Raw genomic sequence first — 22,364 nt, 5'->3', positions numbered from 1 at the left:
ATTACCAACCCTTGTTAGTGTACTTCTATAAATATTGTATATAAAGAGTGATTAAGCCATCGTCTGCACTAAATTTTGTAGTACTTGTATTTTAAAAAATTAGTGGATCTAAATAGTTCGTTCATTATATATAATTATTATAGACTTATAGATAATGTAACGTTCATTATATATAATTAGTTGCTATTATAGACTTATAGGCAATGTACTGTCCCAGTACATAAAACACATGACGATATTATCGAGCGTTATAACTATGAATTGATGGATGCGATTCTAAGCGTAACAGAAGGTGTTGAAAAGGGTTTGGTGGATGAAATTGTTCAAAGCCTTCCACGAATGAAGTAGAAGACTCATTCAAAATTCTGAATTTTTATTTGCAAACGAATGATGCTACAAGTGATGATCACTATAAGGTTTGGAATAAATTAGAATCTGATAATATTTACTGCTAATAAGAAAAAGAAATTAAAATCCCAAACCCTAATCTCTGAATATTTTATTCACTATAACTTCTGTGCTAGTTGATTTTAAATAAATAAATAAATAATTTAAAATCTGATTCTATTTTCTTTCAAATATAAAAAAATAATAAAAAAAATTCTCTAACTCGAACTCTCTATAAATCGAGCGATTTATATCTAATCGTTGCCGGTCACTGCCAACTAAGAAACCATGCTGAAATATCAAATCTCTATTTTAAGCATTTCTGTTGTGATTGTGGAGAGGACTATGAAAGAGCTTCACAACTATTACTGCTAAGTACTTTTGCAGAGCCGTTTTACTATTTACTAAGGGTGTCCTATTTTGAGAATTTTGGCCAACTTCAGGACTTCCCTTTAAAAAGTATTTTGAGCTTTACCAAAGATTATGGGTGGTTTTTTGAATTTTCAGCGTTTTATACGGTAACACAATAGGCCAATAGGCGTAAATGAATCTGTCGTCAGTATAACTTCAACTAACCTAAGTGTTCCATTATACTGAAATAAGTAACTTAACTTTGTGCGACATAGCTTAAAATTTTTCTAAAAAAAGATTTCAGTTTTATAATAAATATAAAAATATAAAATATAAATAAAAATTAAAGATAACTGCTAACATTTTCTTGACAAAAGCAATTAAGTAAACCTACAGGTTCCTTCAAAATCAACTGCATTTGGTAGATATACATTGCAATTGCTTTTAATATTAAAATAAATTATAATATATCATATTAGTGACTTGCAATAATCATTAGCATTTAGCATCCATAATAAAGGAACCCGTACACTCAATAAGTACTCGAATTCATATTAAAATATTAAATTCTCTTTGCTGATTTCAAACCTTTGATTCAGACCATACAAATGTCATACAAAAAATAATTTTTAACCCTAGTTAATTTTTAATTGACGTCATTGCCACCATTACTAACGTCATTGCCTTGTTGAAAATTACCTTATTAACTTGTGGTTTTGGTAAACTGCTTTATTTCCTTTCGAAGCACCCAATACTTCTTTTCCAAACTTGGCGCCGCCTCAGCACTGATGTTAACTTAGGCACGTACAAAGCTGGGCTTATATTAAGCTAACGTCAAATTTGTAGTCTTCTGTGGCGGCTTGTGACCAATTAAAACGAAATAAAACTTAATGTAGCGTTAACAGATATTAGGCATGCGCCGCGTTCATTATATCCACTGCGTTTTGCTGTCAATGCAGCAACATAAGTCGACTCTCATCAAAGCCCCGCTTAGAGGAATTACTAAATTTTTGGCTTGAGTGCTATTTTTGTTTGTTTGTACAGTTAGCGCGGTACAAATTGTAACGCTTGATTTGTTGCTGCTGTGGTGCCAAATGACAAATTTTAAATGCCAATAGCCGAGGTCTCTGGCTTTATCTTATAATTCAATAATTCGCTGAACGGTGCGCGTTGTTCGCAATTCACAGCCGCCACTCGCAAAGCATACAGCCGTCGCACAAGTCATGTTCTCTCTTCTGAGGTTCTGAGTGTAGTCTGTGTAAGCGAACAAAGTCCACGTAGTGTTCACTCAGTTGTGTTTGCTTTCGCTGCTTTTATTTTCATTTAAACTTAAAATTTATTAACTCACAAAATTCGTTGGTAACCTGAAGTGTTTAGCCGAGTCTTTAGGGCAATTAACGTACATTCGTTTGCATTAGTTATTTCCATAGAATTCCACCGACTTCTCTATAATCGTTTAAAAATATTTCAAATTTTGTTTTGTTTTATTTTTTTTTTTTTTTGCGTACATGTTAAAATATGTTTTAACTTAATTAAATTGTAGACAAATAATTAATTATTTTAACAAATTAATTAATTTTACTTCATAAAAATTTATTTATTTATTTAGATTTTGAGTACACATTTTCATCAAATTTTATAAAACTATTATGTAAATAGTTATATATTTAATTTAAAAGAAATATTGGCATTTCCCAATTAAGGTCTATATAGGTTGACCATCTCCAAGGTAGATAAATAAGTAAAGCTGGCTGATCAAGTTAAAGTATAGTGCTATTAGACCCATAGCAACTAAAGTTAAGAGCACTTAAATGTAGTTTATGATTGTATTTATTACTTTCGCATAAACCTACTCTATCCGTATCGAAGCTAGATTAAAGATCTTAAAGGCAGTTGAGGATAGTATTTATTTCTGACGCATAAACCTATCAAATCGGTAGCGAAGCCAAAGTAAGACCAGGACAGTTAGTGATAGAAGTCATTAGTTACGCATAGACATGCTAGATCCATAGCGAAGGCAATTAAAGTTAGTATACACAGTTGAGACAACATGTATCATTACCGAATTTTAAGAGTTATCTTATACTTATATTAGAATCGAACCTGCAAAACTGATTTCTGCAAAAAAATTTATTCAAGTTTTTTAGATAGCTGTACGGAAATAAAGGAAACGTGTCACATCTGGTTACATACTCTTCTTGTATTCGTCACTATTACTATTGAATTCCAGGCTAGAAAACTACCAAGCGTTTTATAGCTCTCTTTCAGCGAAACGAAAACACTGCTTCAATATAAATGTTACTATTATGGAAAATGTTTTCGAACAAAATTTTAACGCCTCTGTATACGTTTGCCTAGTAGTCTCTATATATACCCTCTTGTGGTGAAGTAGTTCGAATATTTCCAAAGTAAGCCATGCCTATCATAAAAGGCGTTCAAAATCCCGGTGCCAAACCGATACTGTTTGGAGTATGAATGGTAGTGAGTGAGTGAATGTCAGTACTCACAGCTTAGCCCGTTCTAACCAATTAAGCTTGGCAGTGTCGTGATGGCTGTAATGATACCCAAACTTACGCGAGAAATATGATTGTATTTTACTTTCATTCGACATGGGGTTGGGTATTTACACCGGGTGCTGTGACCCAAACGTCAACAGAAGTTGTTCCTTACCTAGAGGAAAATTATGCCCTCTAACTTTACTTCAATTGGTACCGGCAGAATTATGAATTCTAATAGTTCCTTTATCGGGGCATTATCGTGATATTGAGCCTTCAAGGCAGGTATCCACACTTAATAACAATGGATTCTGTCTCTATATATCGTGTCAATGCCTAAGTACCTTACTATTCTGGTACTTTGAATAGTTGCCGTCAGTTCACTAACATCATCAACGTTTGGATTTTCCTCTACCCCTTACTGATAAGAAACTATATACGTAGAAAGCATATGAATGTTTCTTTTAAAAGATTTTTAGGCGGTTATATATGTGCTTTCGATTAATTTTAGATATAATTTACTTAAAAGTATATACCTCTTCAGTAATGAATATAATGCAAACACAAATGTAAGTAAACCAATAAATTAATCTTACATACGAGTATATTATATTTTATTTATTACACATAGGACTACTTTTACTTAACTCATTAAATTATTTAATACAAAATAATTTTTTTATGTTTTTAGTTTCTACTCCATTGAGATATTATACACAAGTACATATAACTTAACATATATATCAAACGTGTATATCAAATTGCGATTGCTTCAGTCAAAAGTATTGCGGTTTCATCGACCGCGTCAACCACAAAAATTTATGTTGCGCAAATAATTTAATAATTTTCTTTGATAAGCAAAAATGAAAAAAAGAAAACGTTTCTTTAAAAAAAAAAATACTTAAATTTCAAAATCTATTAATTGGAATTCTATATAGTGAACTTTTCAGAAATGCAAGGCGGGGAGAAAGTATTTTGTGGTTCAAATAGAATCAACTGCACTAAAATGCAATGACACCAAGTAAAATGAATTAAATTAATTTTTCTCAATAAGAAAAAAAAAAAATTTTAAATCATTTATATATATTATAAATTATATTAGAGTATTATATTAGAATAACATTTTATTGACAGTAATTTAAATTATGATTCTTTAGCTTAACAAATCTGGTTCGCTAAAAATTCAGTTTTAGACAAAAAAAATTAGCTTGAGTACGTCTAAATCGGTAATATTCTCAGCCTTATTACAGTCCATTGCTAAATCTGGATACTCAAAAAGTGTCCAGATTTAATAAATAAAATACAAAAATATGAGCTGTCAAACAAAAATTTGTATGGGTACTTATAAGTGGGCCCTATAGCGTAGGTTCAAGCGCATTTTCCGCAGGCTTTTCTGTAGATTTAGATATAGTATTCAAATTCTTCATGAAAATCTGATTCAAGAAAATATGGACAAAAAGGTGAATATTTTGGATACTTAACATTGATTTATCCTTTAGCAAAATAATTAATTTCTTATAAAGCGTACTGTATCCCATATAACATATGTTACCCATACTGGTCATATATGTAGTATGCAACTATCGGGTACACTCAATAACACAGATATGTAGATTCTGTAGACGTTTTTCTTGTGATTTCCTAAGTAGTACATAAGGAATAGACTATTCTTGTCATAAACATTAAGATCAATATAATAGTAAATGTGGATTCAATTTAGATTTACTATAGATCTGTCAAATTTTGTTGCCCAATCGAACATTTTTAGAGCATTCTAAAATTTTTGTAGTTGTGTTAGCAGACATTTATAATTTTTATAACTACATATACCGAATCAAATCACACTTTATCTGTCAAATCATATAAAATAGCTGTTAGTTTTAGAGTAATCTTGCTACTCTGGCCAAATATCTAGAGTGGTATATATTATATTAATCTCGAGTGTTACACATTACGCTCGAGATTTACCAATCCAAAATGAAAATTGCGCTAGAAATGAATCTCGATTAAAACAGTTACCCCAGATTTACCGATCGAAAATGACATAAGAGAGTTTAAATAATTATTTCATTATTTTATAGTCAGTAAGCCTCTTTGATAATTAACATCTATTAAGATACCAGTAAGTGCTAAAATAATGCATTAGGATTTCATGGTATACTGGCTATCAACAACTATATCAATAAAAGTAGTACTATAGACTCTGAAAGTTTAAGTTATCATTATAATCTATAATGATAAATGCTGGCAGATATTATAAAGCCTCGTATTCAGTTATTCTTAGTGTGACTAAAAACTGTCCACAGATAAAATAGAGTTAAGGTGTTGTATCAACAACTCAGACATCTGCATATCAATATAATAGTTGTCTTTTTGATAACTGGTATCTTAAAACATACTAAGTACTAGATCTGCTCCTTGGAAAATCAGATTTTTTAATTAGTTTTCTTAACTTTCTGTATTTACATCCACAGTTATTTTTAAGAAAAAATAATGTTGTCTTGTTAAACATATGTATGTAAGGCCATTAAATTTGCTCATTATTATAGATATATAGAAAAATATTATAACAAAAAAACGATTTATCTGGAAACAAGCAACTTGCAAACAGCAGGAATTGAATAAGTTGACTTTATTATTCAAAATACTATAATATATATACAATATATATATGTCGAAATTTGTAAAATATTATATATGTGACTCACTTCTTTCCTAATAAATTGTATGCAAAAACAGATATTTTGCCTTCATTATGAAAAATTTCTAAGGAAGAATTCAACTTTACTTCTGACTTTCACAATATTTGTATAATTTATTTATTTTTATTATTATTTTTTTTTTGCATTGAAAGACACTCTTCAAAATAACTTAATGAAATAATCAAGTTGTAGCACACCCAAAAATTATGAAAAATTGGTAGTGAAAAAGCGAGCCGAATCCAGAGTCTTGCAATCAACTAAATTAAGTAGCAAGTAAAAAATGAGATTCAAATGAAGATAATGAGGAAGACGTTGATAATAATAATCGAGTATATCAAGAAGCGCACGAACAAGACGTCTTGTACCACAACAAATTATAGGCTTGTACAATATGCAATTTATTACGCCTTAAAGAGGTACGAAAGATATATACAAACGGATAAGTGATCGCCACAAATCATGCCCAATTTAAAGTGTAGAAAAATTGCAAATGTCATTTGCATTTTAAATGAATGAAATAAAAGTGCATATGGGTATAAGTAGGATGGATGAACTCGTGGACGGACGTAGAGAAGAATTAAAACTTAAGTGAATGTGGAAGACTGAGTTGAAATTAAAATTGAAGCTGAGGATCACTCACAGAAAACTGAACATAAATGAACAATAAAAGTTGATTGAGAAGAAGAATTAAGGCAGTAAGTGACACTTTTTAAATTAATTTGTGCTTTTTGAAGTTCAGGAAACGTAAAGTATGAAGGGCAGAAAAAGCAGTGGTGGTAGAGTGCGTAAGTGGTTAGGTTTATTTGAGATCTCGTATCTCTCTCTGAAATTTCGAGCAACTTCATTTATCATTTAAGTCTCACTTCATTTAAATAGGAACTTTTTTTTTTTTGAAAAAATTTAGATATAAGTTTTGGATGCATTATAAACATCCTATTGTTTTTACTTTATTTCAAAAATCTGTAAGTTACCTTTTAAAGATAATATATATATCCTTATCAGTTTCTACGTACAATGTGTTCTATGATGTACAAAATAAAATAAGTTCGATAATCCGACGATAACGCCAACGATAATCGAGCAGCAGACTTAAACCGCATTGGTACCATATTCTACAAAAATGTAATACTGCTTGTATAAGCCGTTAATATTGATATCATTGGTCTGAACATCCAAGCCGTCAGTGCGGTATTTTCCAACTTAGAAAAACAAGCAAACCAAATGGGTTTTCTTGTAACTGAGGACAAACCAAGGTGCTTTCTGTCAACAAACAAATCTCCTAAGCGTCTTGGGAATCACGTCACTGTAGGCAACTATAAGTTCAAAGTTGTGAAAGACATTGTTTATTTGGAAACCAGCGTAAACACCTGGTACCACGTCTTGGGAAACACGTTACTGTAGGCAATTATAAGTTCAAAATTGTGAAAGACCTTGTTTATGAAAATAACGTCAGCCAAGATTCAACGAAGAATCGCTCTTGCTAACAGATGTTACTTTGGGCTAAGTAAGCAATTGAGAAATAAAGCCTTTCCTCAACAAATAAAAATCACGGTCTACAAATCTCTTATCATGCCTGTCCTACTATGTATATGGTGCAGAAGCTTGGACAATTACCAACAGTGATGAGAAGGCGTTAGAGGCAGTCGAGAGAATAATTCTTTGGAAGATCTATGGTCACTTACGCGTTGGCAACGAGTGTCGAATTAGATGGAACCATGAGCTGTATGAGCTAAACCGCGACATTGACATAGTTAAGCGTATAGAGATTCAGCGGGTTGACTGGTTTAGTTATGTTGTGTGAAAGAAAAAAAGTGCTCCGGCTAGAAAGGTATTAGTTTCAGTTGTTTGATTCGGACCATGTGATCAACGATTTGGGGGCGCTGACGACAGTAAGCCACTGATCAAGCTGGCTGGCAAAAGCTACTCGACACGGACAAGCACCACTCACGTCTGTAATGGCCAACTAAGTAAGCAGCGAAACAAATTTGTAGAAAGTGTACAAAGTGGATTAGTTAGTAGATTACAATGATATATATGGCCTTAATAATACATTAGCAATAGACGATCTTAAGTAATTATCATTATAGACAGCTTTAAAGCAATTATAAAACTGTTCAATATACTTTGTGAATTAAAATTATTCATATTTAACAAACGAAACTCAAAATGTCTGGAATAGTGATATATCTGCATGTAATCTACTGAAAAAAAAATTGCATTAAATAGGTCGGGAAACTTGTATATCTCTACGAATGTTTTTTTTCATTATGTATATTTAATGCATAATATATTGAACCACTGAGCTCATTTTTCACAACTTTGGAAACATTAGCCCTCTCAAATTGAACTTTTTTTCTAATAATTTACACGGTTGTAGGTCTTCATTTACATGATGTACATTTGCCATATTGAGTTCATAATTTAAAAAAAAAATGTTTGTATCTGAAATCGAAATTTTATCTTTGGTAGACTTTGTACGCATCACGCATATGCGCATTTTACCACTGATTTGAATAAGCGCGCAATTGCGGCTGCTTTCCGCATTCGGAGAACGCGGCAAATGCATTCAATCAAGCCTCCGCCCGCTGCAATTCGCATGTAGCACATTTGGATTGGGTTTACATGCAAAATGGGTTTCAGAACCTACAACTCTTTCGAGATTTAATGGCTCTTTAAATATTTACAAGCAACTGATTTCCTTACTATTGCATTAGTTATTGTTGTTGCGCTCGAGAAATATTACTTTTATTGGGCGCCGTCAAATCGCGAACAAATTTGTTGCAACGTTGTAGGTTGAATGTTACGTGATTTTGTGTGGATCGCCTGCCGCTTGAAGGAGTGTTGCATTGCACTTAAAATGCTAAAAGCGGAACTGGTACCAATTTGTACACAACGAAGTGCCGAATTGAGACTTTGCCAGCTTAAGAGTTATGACATTTTTTTATTGTTAATTTTTTTTTTTGCTTCTCTGTGCATTGAAGGTGTAAAACACTCATTTTGCATAGATACATAGCAGTTGACAGCGTTGCGAAATTTTCATACAAAAATTTATATTGCAACATTGATGCTAACAGAATTTATGCATTCTATACCAAATGCTTATAAACATACTAACAATAGACTTAAGCTTTTAGCAAGACGGTAAACCTATTTATAAGATTAGAATACGATCATGCCGCACAGTGCCATAGAATTAGTCTTTGTGTGAAATCATTAATTAGCCGAAGAATATAAAAATTAATGGGATCCTTGATTTGGAAACAGAAAGTATGCTCAAATTATTCGGAAACCTATCAGAGAGAACCTCTAATTAATAACTTTTAAATAATATTTTGATAAAAAGTAATAACACCCTCTCCCTAACACATGATAATAATCATTGGTTTTGTTTATACACTCGTAATATTTTTAACTTTCTCAGAAATGATATGTATGTATCCATTTTATGAGTATTACCATATATTCTTAACTCTTACAGTCAAGAAGGAGTTATAGTCAATTATATTTATCATTGATGAATAACATTAGCTTGAATGTATACCATTATTTTCTTAAATGATCTTTTATTGCTATTCTATAAAAGTAAAAACAAGATATAATCAAATTATGAGGTTAAGACTTATATGTGAGAGTATGTATCAGAGAGGACCGTATCAGTTGTGCTCAAATGGCTGTTGTTTGACAAAAAAAAAAAGAGGAACTAATTATTTGGAGAGCAAAGAACTTAGATATATAGGCAAGCTAAGAACAGTATAGAAAGGAATATATAACAATTGAAATGTAAAAACTAAAATGTTAGCTAAAGATTGATTGCATCGTACAAATAGATAAAAAACTTTCAAGTATTTCTACTTTCTTGAAACTGCCTTGAAATTAAATTCAAATTAAGTTAAAACATACAAATTGTACAAAAATTTTACGAATGCACTCTATTGTCAGAGAAATTAATCACGGATTAGGTTTAATTGCTTGGTGTGTTCATATATCTTTGATTTCATATAACATTTGACAACGGAATAATAGTCTGATAAATGAGGGACAAGACTTACCTAGGGAATAACTGAGGATTCATGCTCTAGCCAAAAGAACAGAATTATATTATTCGGCAAGAGGTATAAGAACTACCCAGGGAATATTCGAACGTCTATGCTCTAGCTAACGGAACAGTATCACATTTATGCATATTTTGAGGATGGACTACGAAGCACATCGAAATATTAATATCAAGTTCACTATGAAATAAATTCACAGTGCAAATTGTTTTTTATGTTTATTTTGCATTATTTAGAATGTAAAAAAAATAACAACAAAATAAAGTAAGTAAACTTTATATCGCCATTTTAATCATAGGGGAATTTTTTTTAAATTAATTGTTATTAAATGAGCTCGATTTTTCCACATTTGATTTATTTTACTTCGACTTGAAACTGAACTTGAACTGCAATGAACTCGTTTTAATTGAATACATATATATATATATATATGTATATATATGTATATATATATATATATATATATATATATATATATATATAGATTACATGCATTTCAAATTAATGTGATCTTCCTACATAATTGCGTTCATTTATGGAGGATTAAAAATAAAGAGCATACAAAGATATATACATATATAATACTCTTCAAAGCCTTGGACAATTTCATTCACTTGTCCTATATAAAAAAACTGATGAAACGTTATATAAAAACCAGTTATCTGTTTGCGTCTATCTAACATTTATTCAAGCACTAACAAGAGATAACGAATTTAGTTATTGGCTTAGGGTTCTAATAAAAGTCATTAACTGAGTACATTTTCATATATTTATTTTTTTTTGCTTGTAAGTTCAACATAAGACAAATTTGTAACCACACAGGGTCACATTGACGTGCTTGTTCAGTATTTTAAAAAGTGGAAAATAAAATTGAACGCAGAAAAGACTCGGGCAATTTTCATTACCAGGAAGCGTCGCCAAGCACCCAGAAAATTAAAAGTAGAAGAACAAGAAATAGAATGGGCCGAGAATGGGACTCTCAAATACCTAGGCATAACCTTTGATAACAAACACTCCTGGAAAGCACATTTCAAGTCCAAACGAGCTCAAGCTGTCCGAATATTACACTCCCTTCACCCGCTCATCAGCAGCAAAAAGCTAAACATAAAGAATAGAGTTAGTATATATAAGCAGATTATTAAACCTGGACTACTTTATGGCAGTATTGCGTTTTGCCAAGCGCCAAACTCAACTTTAAAAATTCCTCAAAGAGGGCAAAATATTGCCTTAAGAAAACTGGTTAACGCCCACAGGAACGTAAGAGGAGCGGATATCCACAGAGATCTGAGAGTCGATTCAGTCGAAAAATACATTAAAGATTGTGCTCTGAAACTGTTCAATATAATTGACAGTCACAATAATCCAACTCTCAGCATCTTAAAAATACAGCGAAATTTGATAAACACAGGCAGATACAAAGACATCAGATCCATCATATTATAAAGCCCCGTATTCAGTTATTCTTAGTGTGACTTAAAACTGTCCACAGATAAAATAGAGTAAAGGTGCTGATTCACCAACTCAGGCATCTGAATATCAATATAAATGATTAATTTCTTTTCAATTTCTAATTCTGAAAATGAATTTATCTCCAATCAAGAGAGGAAGAAATTTTTTTGCAGTGCAGTAAATGCATCAAGTTTTATGGGTGTCTTTTATTTATACGACAAATGTTCGTCTCAGCCCTACCAGTGTTCCAAGTTTTAAATTATTTGAACGTTTCAGTAATGTATTGGAATACTTAATCTCTTTAGAGTACAGTATAAACAATTTCTAGGACCTTAAATCCAATCATCCATTGATGATTTCATTCATCAATATCAATGGCAATAAAGAAACTAATCTATTGTGAAGTACTACCATTATTCATCAAAATGTAGTAGATATATTAACTAGAGATAGATTCCACTAGAGAAGTGGAATGAATAGAATAATATATAGAAATATATAAAAAAAATTTATTCAGTGAAACTATTGTGTTTTGTTTCAAAGATAAACATAACCTTACAACCAACTACATCAACAAATATACTGCCCATAGGTAATCTTTTATTATAGCATATAATATATAGTACTAGACAAATTGTTAATTGTAGCCGTAACTAAATTACGAACCAAATACATATATCTTAAGTTTCTAAAGACTAGTTTATCGAAAAAAAAGGAGCAAATGGATAGACGACTGACTTTTATGTAAATAAATATTGATCAAGTACAGTTCATATGATTTTTGTTTATCTCATTTAAAATATTAATTAATTATTACAAAACAAACGATAAAAGTTTTTTAATAAAATATATATCATACATGTCATCATATTATATCAATTAATTAAAAAATAATTAAAACTTTTTGTTGTTGCAATTTCCTATTCGATGAAAACCTCTCTACTGAAAACAATAGCTTTTATTGAGAATTACTTTCTTTTGTGAAAACGGACGTTAAAAAACAATTTAATATAGAATTATAGAATATAGATTACAGAATTATAAATAATATATTATTCTACTGTTATTTAGGCAGTGTTGTTGTTCCAGTTACAGCTTGATTAGCTGCTGTAAAGCGTGTGTTGTCAGGAATCAGAAAATTAATTAATTAATTCTTCTTATTATTACCTAAATATTAAAAATAATATTAATAATTTTTATTTTTAATTTTATTAAGTAAAAATTGTATTTTTAATCATTTAATAGTTTTATAAATGACTACATATATGACTACTAGGTGTTAGTTTTAATTTCGTAACTCTGTTTCACCAGCATATATTAAAGAGAGCAGTTATCCTAGGTATTATATGTCTGGTTTAAGGTTTTGGAGCTATATTTTATCAAGATATTTCAAACAGACCTTTCATCCAAAATATCGTATATATAGTTTAAGATTTGTCATATTATAATGTCGATCGTTTGGCAACCACTACAAGTGCTTGAATTGAGAAAATTTACCACAGAAATGGTGATTCGCTCATTTTTTGCTTCGTGGATATATCAATGTACACAATTGTCCCATGTGACGTATTTAGGTAGTAAAAGTCTATAGATAATAGGTGCGAGTTAAGATGGAGTGTCGGCCTTGTGTCTAAGGAAGTCCACTAAAGCTCAAATGGCCTGTTGTGATACCACAGGAATAGCAATGGTTTGCACATAGACTTAAAGTTCAGTATACGATCAACGCCGATAGGCAACGACTTTCCCATTAAGTAAAGGTGAACTAAGGTGAGAGTTCTAAGAATTTGGCGAAGTCCCTAATTTTGCAAGATGAGAGCTCAGTGAGGCTGATAAGAAAAGTGGCTCTATGAAATTGAGCACAATTTTCTCCACATCCTTAGAGCCATAACCGAAACAAAAGTCATTTTAGGGTAGACTCATTCTTATGATTTGCCTACCTATTATGTATTGGCCCGTCAGCATCGATACCCTAGTGCTGAGCCGGTTCCGCATTAGTTGAAATAACTGACTGGTACGTCTTTTGAAAATTATATAAAGAATCATGTTTTTGCGAAATATTCTTAAGCTCTCGTTGCTTTGAATATAAACATCCATCAGGTTATGGCTGGCCTATGACTTTATATGTGCCGATAATCCAACACAAATTATTCCAAAAACATACAGTACTGTAGTAATACGTCTGATGTAGGAAATTTAAACGATGATATATTCTAGAACTAATTGGATGTGACATTTTAGTGTCCAAACAATATTTTATATTCAAAATTTAATCAAAATGTCATGCAGACACAGCCACACTATATGATTAACCCTTTAGTTGAAATTTATGACAAGATTTGCTACAGGGCATGTTCATTTGTTTGTTCGTATCCGACAATGTTTTCATTTATAGAAAGAAACTGTTACAACAGTCCGCAATTAATAATACTGAAACCTCATTTGTTTCTTGGAAAATATTGTGACTGGGCAATTGTAAATATTTTCAAGCGTGCGTAATTTCTTTATGCTGCCAATTTGGATGTGAAGAAATTGTGGCAAATGCCTCCAACGCTGCCGTTAACAAGACATATAAATACGTATAAATAAAAGAAACAAATTGTGTATAAATTTTAACAAAATTAAAACAAAATAAAACAAAACAAAACAGAATAAGATTAAAATTATTGGTGAGAAAAACCTCCCAACATTTGTTTATTTTCCATAATTTTATTGGACATTTTTCATATACATATTAATATATATTATATATGGTATATATATATGGTACACACATATCTCTCCCATATTGTTCTCAAGCCAATGCAAAGGTGTGTCTTCTGTGTTAAATGATTTTTATTGTTGATTAACACCCGCGGTGTGCACAGTGCTAAATGAATGGGTATGTATGTATGTATGCACATGTATGCATGTAGGTATATCAATGGACTAAATATGTATGAAATATTGCTGTGCCAAATAATAAACAAAATGTTGGCGAGAGTTTATGCTTAATTAGTTGTCAAAATTGTGTCTTTATTTTGGTTCCAATGGCGCCGTCTTCGATAAAATTTTGCACTTACCAGTTCTATTTTGAGGAAACTTTTTTAACTTTTGCATTAATATCGATTTTTTATTTATAAATACTAAAAATATCAAGTATTTTATAGATTTTTATTTAGTTCAATTTATTCAACTTAATTTATATATGATTGGAATTGACAGAAAAATTGAATTAGTAATTTAGTAATTGTTAATAAAAACTTTCATAGCAAAAGTAACAAAACTCCAGCAAAAATATGCGAACATAAAAAGTCAAGTACGGCTTTGGATCAGTTGGTTAAGGTGCGCTGATTCTGAGCTTCATATTTGGCAGGACCCGAGTTCGATTCCTGGTACTTGCAGTCTCAAAAATAATTATTTACGAATAATTAAATATGAGAATTATTTCCAAGACCACTGATGAAGGGTATTTGGCAATACTCGAAACAGCTGTATGGTCAGCCAAAAAAACAATTAATTAAAATAATTTAAAAAATAAATTTTTGTTGTTGTTTCACTTCTGTTCGAAAACCTCATTAGTAATTTTATAAAAGAGTAACTATCCTGAAGAAATATCTGCTCAAAAAATAATATCCTATATCACGACATGTATTTGATATCATATATCTATAAAAGGAAATTCTTTTACACTAGTATCGCTAAAGCTGAATTAGCTTTTACATCAACTTAAAGTGCCACCTAACAAATAATTTGTTTAAAATATTATAAACTGTCACAGATTATAGTCAAAGTCACCATTGTAATATAATGATGCGTGTGTGAAGAAAGCCGTGATGTTAAGCCTTCACGTCAGGCATCCAACTAAATTCTGGAGCTTCATATCACACTCACCATTTGTTGTTGCTTTCAATGCAAAATAAAAAATTGGTTCTGAAAACTAGAGAGCAAAGTCAAGTGAGTACCTAGTCACGGTAACTTGGCTTTGGTTAAAAATTTTCAAATTCATTTATTTATTTATTAAATATCTTATCATATTTTCAAAATGGTAACACCTAATTAATATCTAATTTACCCTACTCCAAAATATCGTATATTTAGTTTAAGATTTGTCATATTATAATGTCGATCATTTGGCAACCACTCACTGCAAGTGCTTGAATTGTAAAAATTTACCACAGAAATGGTGATTCGCTTATTTTTTATTTAGGCAAATTCTGGTGTATACCAACATTCGCTGCCATACCGACCTAATTTACTATTTCCCTCAATTTACTGGAACTCACACAAGGGCTTAATAATAAAATACCTTGATTGTTTGATGCATTTATAGTGATATAAACATCATTTTGGTAATTTTTTATTACAAAATTATAATGCTGTACAGCTATTGTTTTTAAAAGGCTACATCATTCCCGAAAATTGGATTTGCTGTGATCGACCTTCCAAATCAACATTCTTAGAAGACCTACATACCTAATGATGTTTCAAAAATTTTGTTTTTAGTGAATACAATATAGATACTGGTTTTTATAAGTTTAACACATTAATGTATATTGTGTTGGACTTATTTAACTCTATCTCAACTTTCTGAGCATGCTTCCATACAAAAAGTACGATTTGATTTTATTGCTTTGGCAGATTCCAAACCATTCCATATTGCCCCTAGATGAACAACAATTAAGAGAATTGTCTTGTAAATTTATTTTGAACATTTTCTTGAAATATATTTTTACTCTATCTTGAATCTTCATCTTCTTGAAACATATTATTTTTGCTCCATCTGCAACTTTTATTAGATCCTCCACGCAAAGATCCTGAAAACTGCACACCTGTGTTAAAAAAAATTTTTTTTTATAGTTTACGTATTGACAATACCTTTAGAAAATTTTGATGATTTTAAAAAAACGAACCATTTTTTCTGCAGCTCAATAATTGCAATGCCATGAATATCGGATAACAAGTTTATAACTACCTAAGTCGGTATGCTTGGGTATTGATTTTAACTAATTTGATCTTAAATCGATTAGTGATGTAAAATTAGCAGAATATTGAAAAAAAATAAACAAAATAATAAAATTTTTTTGTTTTATGGAGTAAATTTTTAAAATTTTGCAACGTACAGGGCTACTAAAGAAACGTTAGTGTAAACTACCAAGCCTAAATGAAATATTAAATAAAATATATGATGCCTCTGATTACAAGTCTGTTTGACATATGCCAAAGAAACAGTGCTACCACATCCAGACTACAGACCCTAATAACCCTATAATCTACACAGTTTTCGGAATCCCATAACATGCATAACATATATCTTACAAATTCAATCTATCTAATATTATTTTATTTTGGCAATATGTTCGAAAAAGTGACGGAAAGAATTTTTCTTATTTTCTTACAATAACACAAATCATTATTAAAAGGGTTCGAATAGAAATAAAAAGACAAACACACAAGTTTTAGTTAATTTATTGAAATTTGGTTGAGTATACAATGAAACGAAATTTGACAGGCACGAGTTCTAAGCCTGACACTTGCAGTTCAAATAAATTTTATGCGAACTATAAACTGATTAAAAAATTCGAATTTTTTTCTAAGATCACGGATGATGAGTACTTGGCAATATTCGAAACAATGTTGTATGGTCAGCCAAGTTTTAATAAATTAACTAAAATTTTTGTTGTTGTCTTTTCATTTCTATTCGAACCCCTCCAACTTCAGAATATTTTTTTTTCATCATAAGATGCGTGTGTTACTTCCCACAAAAAAAAATTAACATTAACAAAACATTATTATTATACATAATATTATATTAAGGGAATATAAGATTAATATAAATTAATATGCTTTTTAGTGTGAACTATTTTTTAATACCCGGGTACCCATTTCAACTAAATAATTATTTATTCTCAGGAAATGTATTTCGGAAACTAATTTCCTATGAATAAAAAATTAAAATTATTGCTTTTAATGTGAAATTTATTTTCATTTTATTAAATTGATATTAAAATATTATTTAATATAATTTTTATTGTTAAAGAGGTATATTGTTCAAGCTTCAATAAGTTTAGTAGCGTTCATCCAAACAACTTTTAAGTGTTCTCTGCACAAATCAATAGCAAAAATTTAAATACACAGAATTACTTTCAATAAAAAATATTACAGTTTTTAAAAACCAACTGTCCGTTTCCAATATTTTTTAATTTTATTATTTTTTCATATGCAACACTGAATACTTTTTCAATTATTTCTCATGAAAAGCATGAAATATTTTATTCGAACCATTGAATTTATGGCGAAATTATTAACATAACTGCAATTGAAAAACGCTGTATTAAGTGTAGAAAATAATGTTTAACATATAATAAAAATTTCAAAAATTTATACACATAATTGTAATATGGAAAAGTAATAATGAAGGAAAAAAATTGGCTCAATTAATGAAAAAATTATGTGCCAGAAAGCAATTCCATAATAGGTTTTAATTCCGCTTAATTGCGAAAGTTGTTAATTTGATTAACTTTTAATTTGCATTAAGCAAATTAGATTTATCATTTCTGTTTTTGCAAAATATTTACAACACAACAAACAACATCGAAATTAATGAATAAACCTCATTAAGCGTTTAATAACGTATTAATAACATCAATAATTGCATATAATTCAATTGAATTTTTCCTATCTTCGGCAATACAACCTTTTTTGGGCCCTACAAATATTAAAAGCTATGACTATATCTTAAAATTTATTTCAACAAATAAAATCATGTTTTTTTAAGTGCGAAATGCTTACATAGAGTACTATAGAGTTAAGAGAATAACTAGTATGCACCCATATACGTATCCAGAACAATAGACCGGCAGTACTCTTTGCTCTACGAATAATGTGCATCCATATATTATTATTATTATTATTATTATTACTATTATTATAATGAGAAAGAGCAAGTGTGTGTGTGTGTACACTGTGATCTATAAGTTTCTCAAGTTAACCTAGATTTTGATAAGCCTTATAATGTCTTTTAGTTTAGATTCCAAGCCTCGTTTAGTTGCATTAACGTCAAGTAAAAACAGCGCCCAACAGATAAGACATATATATTTTTTTATTTTTTTGTATTGTATTCATATTTTTTTTAAATTCAAATTTAAAACTAATACATATAGTCAAAAGTCTCATCATTATATATGAAAATCTTTTATAAGAAGAAAGAAGATTCGGGCAAGAATATTCATAACTATATAATTGAGTAAATTAAACTGGAGCAATATTTTAAATCCTTGAATGGGGTACAATAGATTTTTAAGTTCACAGTGCAGTGTGTGGAAATTCTTAAATTCAATAATAAAATTAAATAATAATGGGTTTGATAGTAGCCTCCTTTTATGTATACATATTATATACTTGCTATAGCGACATTTTAATTTCCTCATATATGTTGTATATACACTGTACCCATGAGCGTGCCCAGAGCCGAAATTAGGGAGAGACTCTGGTATGCTGATATGATATTCTCATATACTTTATGCAAGCAAAAAGGTGAAAATCTATTATTTAAGAAATGTATTTATGTCCAATATATCTATGTATATTCGTAAAAGATTAAAAAGGTGAATTCTAAGCAATATTTATAATGTAATTCCTCCGCCCCTACCTGTGTAGGCCCATGATTGTGCCTACTGGAAAATTAGTGTTTCCGATGTATTCAAAACAAATATTAATTGTAGAGTTTAAATGTGATCTTACACCAGTAAGCCATACATTTAAATTTAAAAATTAATAAATAATAAATAAAACCAAGTCTATTTAATGTAGTGGATTTAGTAACAACTCTTAAAGTAATTCAATTAATTTTGTTATTGTAATTTTGATCGAGTGATCAAACACTTAGCAACATGTTCATTTATTCAAAAAAACGAAAGATACATATGCATATAAACAAAGTTGCTATACATCAGCAATGCAATCATTATCGGCGAATAACAGCAATACAAAAAAAAAATATTAATTTTTTGTATTGTAATCACGACTACCCAGTAGTAAATTTAGTAGTGAGGCACACGATGTTCTACATATATAGAAGGCAAAATATTTGTACTAATATGTTAACTATCAAAGATAAATACTGAAATTAATATTAATTCAAATATTAATTATATATAATAATAACATATTTTGTTCAAATAAAACTAAAAATACAAAATGATAATAGTAAATTTTAATGGTATTCCTCTTAAAGTTGTTATATACTCTTAACATCCAAAAATTTTAATAGGCTTTTGTACTTTTTTATCTAAAGTACAGTTTTGTTTGTGTAATTTTTCGTTATTTTGTATGGAGATATGGTTATCCGTGGATATAGAGAAGTAGGTCAGATTGCTATTAGTATTCATTACTTTATTCCTTCTTACTATAAGGATTGGTATTCATTCCTAGTTATTAAATGTATACAGATGAGTATGATTGAATATAGTGTATATAGTGTAATATAGTTATGAATAGTTATGAATGAATATTATATAGTGTAATATATAATATTCATTCGCAGGAAATTTAAACTCGCTATTATAATATTTTTTGTACCATGAAATAGAGTCTCAAAAGAAACTCTATCTCAGAAAACATTTTTTAATGAAAACATATATAACATATCTGACGAACAGTTTATTTAAATATTTTATTTCAAATGATTTACTTATAGAAAATTTGTTGTTAGTAGTTTTAGCATATCATTTTGCATTATCCCGGTTTTGGTGCCTACATGAAGTAATTAGTAATTGTATAATTTTTTACAATCTCATGGTTATATACTATGGATGTAGCGTATAGATTAAAAACCGTATAATTCTAGAAATTTTTTTTCGATAAACAGTCCATCACTTTATTTGAATCTAAAGTAATGCTCGTAATAGTGAAAATCAATTATGAAAATTCCAGTTAGTCTGTTATGACCTAATTCATGTCGAGGTAATGATTATATTGTCTTGATGGAGAAATTCAATCTTTCAAAACTATCCGTTAGCACTGGTATTTAAGTCCATAGGTTCATATATAAAGGTTAGAGAATAAAGCCAATGGTCTCACTCTAGCTACGTGTCGAAAACTTTTTAAGCATATTTAATGCATCATCAGTTTGATTGAAAAGTCTGTCTATATATCTAAACAGTTTAAAACTCTACACTGAATTATTTAGCAAATCAGATAAAACGTAAGCCTATTGGTTCATATGTGGCGTTTAGCTCACAAGTATAAAGCCAATGGCCTCACTCTAGCTACGTGCCTAATATTTTCTTAAGCCTACTCAATCCATCATCATTAGATGAGGTGTGATGTATCAATAAATATTATATTATAATTCATTGTTTTATTGTTGGTCTTATAAGAGACCTATAAGTCTCTATCCTTGCCAACAACCGAGTCTTTTAGTTTTTAAATAACTTGAATAAAATATTTATAGAGACTTTATGCCAATATAGATATTTTAAACCGAGTTTTGTATTATCTTGAGTGAATAAACATATTATGAATATTTTCATTGAATGGTTTTCACAAAATAACTATCATTGTTATTGTCCTTTTAGTATTTAATTTATTTGCTAAGTTAGATTATAAAGTATGGTTTTTTATTTGTATTATAGAAAAATCTTTGTAAAAACTTATTAAGTTAACCATGCATAATATAACAAAATCTCTATAGCGTATAGATCTAAGAAGAGTAATACATATGACATATATGTGACATATATTTTCACCTTTTACATATATGTATATATACTACAAATAATTTTTAAAATATTGAATAAATTATGAATGAATGAATGATTGATTGATTAATTGTGCATATTGAATATTCCATAATTATTCATGCTTTAAGACCTCACATAGTAAGATCAATAGTAATTAATATTTAAATGTAAACATTTTAATTATATTTAAATGTAAATATTTTCATTACATTAAAATTTTAATATTTTAATGAATTCTTTAATGGCAAAGGATTAAGCTAAGTGCAGTTTAACTTTCGCAAAAGCCTTTAATGCTGAGTAATGGTAGTATATACTTTTGTTTTAAAGTTCCATATTATGAATGAGTTATTTTCTGATTATATATAAATATAATCCAAACATGGAAATTAAACATATTGAAATGATATCAATTAATTTATGTAATTTTAATTATTTGATCAATGCAATATTTCAATTAAAACTCCGCAAAATAAATTGTAGAGAAAAAAACGCACAGTGCACGTTAAAAACGAAGTAAAAAAGTACTAAAGTTGGTATATATCAATCATTTTGACAGCTTACAAAAAAGTATTAACAAAAACAACGTTTCAGTGTCATGAAGATGTGACATTTCACTACAGAAGTATCCACCCACAAGGCTCCGGAGTCCCATGGCCGCTTGTACTCGTACGGCGTGCATGCGTGGAATGCATATTGAAAATTGGAAATAAAAGTTTTTGCATATTTTAAAAATGAAATAAATAAAATGGAATTTAACTGACATATACCCCTAAAAAATCACTCTTGAAATGAAAAGTAAAATAAGTCGAAATTTAAAATTAAAAGGAGACGTACGCAGTGTTGCAATACAACGTAGCAAGAACGAGCGCTTGACAATAACAATTGTATACAAACGTCATGTGACAGTTGCAAAATGGTGCGCTGTCAGTACGTTTAAGTGTCAAAGTTAATTTTCAAAGCGTTGACAGCTGAAAAATTTACTTTAAGGATGCACTCATGAACATAACTACGTACATACACACTCATTTATTACGTGTGCACAATGGAGGTTGGTCTATGAGCGAATATATGTGACATTATGCACGCAACTCAGCAGAGTACTATTCTGGCTGCAGGATGGTTTGACTCCCATATTAGTGCTCCGGAGGACTGTTATAATATTCCTGTTGACATCAACGACGTAAGTCAATGTGGCAGACTTACCCAAGA

Source organism: Teleopsis dalmanni, chromosome X (assembly GCF_002237135.1).
Source record: "Teleopsis dalmanni isolate 2A chromosome X, ASM223713v2, whole genome shotgun sequence".
NCBI lineage: Eukaryota > Metazoa > Arthropoda > Insecta > Diptera > Diopsidae > Teleopsis > Teleopsis dalmanni.
This window is presented reverse-complemented; position numbering follows the sequence as displayed.